This window comes from Penaeus monodon, unplaced genomic scaffold, assembly GCF_015228065.2.
Source record: "Penaeus monodon isolate SGIC_2016 unplaced genomic scaffold, NSTDA_Pmon_1 PmonScaffold_1958, whole genome shotgun sequence".
Classification (NCBI taxonomy): Eukaryota; Metazoa; Arthropoda; class Malacostraca; order Decapoda; family Penaeidae; genus Penaeus; species Penaeus monodon.
This window is the reverse complement of record NW_023649237.1, coordinates 13,893-17,500: the sequence shown is the minus strand read 5'-3', so window position 1 is coordinate 17,500 and position 3,608 is coordinate 13,893. Positions and strand designations below refer to the sequence as shown.

At 31.9% G+C, this 3,608-nt stretch overlaps 1 pseudogene; it reads left to right on the top strand.

The window, feature by feature from the left end:
- Positions 1-2,074, top strand: part of LOC119569888 — a 16,854-nt pseudogene extending 14,780 nt beyond the window's left edge.
- The last annotated feature ends 1,534 nt before the right edge of the window (positions 2,075-3,608 follow it).

Here is a 3,608-nt window from a genome sequence, read left to right as displayed (position 1 = left end):
CTATGATATATGTATGGACATGCCATGAGTTTTTTTTGTTTACAATCACAGCAAAATATTATTTTTTTACCACTGAAAGTGTGATTAAGTCTTTTTTTAAACACTATCATTTTTACTATAAAAAAAAAAAAAAAAAAAAAAAAAAAAAAAAAAAAAAAAAAAAAAAAAAAAAAAAAAACCTACGATTTCAACTCCATGATGCCACACTCTGCTTATATTATTCGGACTATAGACCGAATAATGATCAACTATGGAGTCTATATAACAACAAAAATATCCTTCAGTCTTGATTTATCAGGAAATATGGCAAGTAGAGACTTTAGAAAATAATGAAAACTGAAAATACAACATATGCTCGTAGTATTACGAAGAAACGGCAAGGGATGCTGGTATTTGGCATGAGCGGTCGCGCATGCTAGGGCAACAATATAAGCCCCCAGTAGCGAGGCCCGGGCCACTATGAATACTACTCGTCGGGAAAGGGTTAAGCAGGAGATGTAATTGACACATAGCTTTTGTATCTTTATCAGAATTACATGAAGATATGACATTGGAATGCCTCTGTTACAAGTTATTCTGTCTCATTCATAAATGTCCATCTAATTATTCATTAGTCTTTCTATCTGTCTATCTGGTTATTCATCTGTCTGGCTAACTATCTACCTCTCTGTTTATGTGTCTGTCTGTCTTTCATTTTTATTTTGTATTTATTTACAGGTGGCACACTGGCACCATAACAAGTTTTTCATATTCAGCATTACCGTGTGGTAGGGCTGTGTATCCCAGAGAGACTTCATGTTCAGGATCTCATGTCTAATTCTACACTGGTGAGGAATGTGTAGATGGCAGCATGAAGCAAGAGATGGGCATTTTAGATTGCATTTATCTTGATACATTCATATAGTACATATCATCAACTATTGTAGTAGGTTTCCTGTTTTGCTGCAGATTTTAATTAGGTGAAATTTATTGAAAGAAAGGAAGAAAAGTTGTTTTGGTTACTTTATTAGATTATATAATTTTAGATCATCTTGCTCTATACAGTGAGAATGTATTTTGATCTGATTATGTTTGTGTATTTAGATGGGAAGCATTGTTGCTCTTTTTGTACCTATCCTTATTTTGTATGTGATATAGTGAAAAATTCCATTTCTTATGTAAAATCTGTTTGTGCTGAAAAGAATTAAGAGCTGATTGCTGTAAGAATACCAGTAGCAATAGAATATTTACAATCTTAACTAGCTCTCTATACATGAATGATATTGATTATCATCTGAAAAGATATGTAATTTAGTAAGGAAATCATTCTGCTGCTTTTCTAGGGTAGGGAGATAGCTCCATCATCTTTTACAAGTTATTGAAAGGAATATTTTTGTATTAAATTTTTTTTTTTTTGTATACACATTAGGCTAGATTACTGCTAGATTTAACTCATCAGTAAAATGACTGAAATGATTACAATTATTCTCTTTACTTTGCAGAATCAAGTCACAGTTCTGAATATTGAAACTGGCCACATATCAGGGGTAGCGTACAGTGGAACTCTGGTACGAGGAGTGGAACAGTATGGCCGCAGACTGTTTCACTCCAACTCAGCACTTCAAGCAGCTTTACAAAGCAATTCTGGTTACTTTAGGCTTAAAGATATATTTGTTATACCATCTTCTTGAGACTACTGATCGTAGTGCCAATGACATACTGAAGGGAATAGGAATAGCCAAAGGGGACTGGGACATTATAAAATATTTGACTAGCTTAATACAGGCACAGCTGAAAAATGCATAAAGTTAACCTGATGGCAAATTAGTACTTAATTTAGTATGATAAAATTATATAGCAGTGAATGAAGAATACTTCCATTACCATGTTAAAGTATTTCAGGAATTAATGTGATGACAATTTTTTTACACAAATATAATTGTATATACACTTATGCGTGTTCATTGTTTATTGGTTTATATATTTGATAAAGTTAATTGTTAAACAAATTTGTGTATGACAGATTTTTCATGCAGTTTTTTTGTGACCATTAATAATCATAGTTAGTGAATTTATTTATAAAAAAAAAAAAAAATGTTATTGAAATTCAGTCTTGTATTTCATATAGCGCTGGTATTGTTATAGCCAAAGTTGAAATGTGATAATCCTCTAGATATTTCAGTATTTTTTAAGTAGAACATACCATCATTCCAAAATGTTATGCATCTTCTTGTATATATTAATTTATATTGTCTGAATGTATGTATGTATTGTTTCTAAATAACACTTCCAGTTTGGTAAATTGGTTTTCTGTTTCATGCTTGAAAGGATATGGAATCAAAATTGTATAGAAATATTATCACTGAATTTTTCTTACTATTTTTGAGTTTAGATGTGCTTTTTTCTTTCTTCTTATCCCATTTGAGACAATATTGGAATCTAGTGGCTTACTTCACACAATTTTCATCATCTCTTGAATAACTCCTTGCTAGAAGTTGACACCACTTTCAGGGCAGTGCCTACCTCTAAATAAACCTGATGTATGTCTGATACCTCTGTAATTTCTAGAAATAGTTTAGAGCTATTTGACTCTAAGCATGTGTTGGGTATAAAGGACAAAGCAGTCTTTTATTGTTGAAAGAAAGATTGTTGAAGTTAGGTCTTATGTAGCATCATTATGTAGAAGAATTGCCCTTGATGACTCCATTCTTAATTCAAAATAAAATGAGGGAAAGCTTGTAGTGAACTTCATATAATTAATGGTCACAGCTCTCTTATCCAATATAACATATCAGAGTTTTCCAGTCTTTCATTCAGGAAGTGAGAAAAAAATATTTTTATATGGAAACTTAAATGTTTAGATATAAATCACATAGAAGGTATAGGTCTAGTAATATAAAGATTATTATTATTATTTTTTTTTTTACTGTATTTTAACACAACCCTTAACAAAATAAACAAATAAATAAGAAAAAAAAATGCACAAAATGTCTATTTACTATTGGGCTTTAAGGTTGAGCATGTCACCATTACACTTCACCATTTTGACTCAGTGGTCGCACCCTCAATACCCTTGGTATTAGGGAAGGCCTCCACTGAGTCAAGAATGGGTTTTGTTGGAGGCCCTCAAACCAGGGATAAATGGTTCCAGATGAAATTGCAAGAATATAATTTCCCATCCATCTCATCATGAATGAAGAGGACGTGAAAATACTTTGGGGAATATTTCATGTGGAAGGAAAGTTCTGAGGTGTGTGATGGCTTGCACCTGCAGCATCTGTGGGTATTTGGCAACTATTATGTCATTTTGTAAAACCTGGATTTGTGGGCAGAAATGGATGATTGAGATGAAGTGATTTAATTCATTATATAAGTGGCAAAACTGAACACAAAGCCACTTGCAGTCTGTGATACATATATTTATTTTTCATTATTATGAATATGATTATGGGAAATGTAGTGATTAATTAGGCAAAAGAACAATATTCCAACTATTGCACCATTGTTTTCCATTTTGGATATTAGGATATTAGTGTTAATGCTGCATGATGAGTGTAGTTTTACTGAAACCCAATTAGTGTTGTCTGTAAAATGCTATTATTTCATACCAACAAACTAATGTTCATTTT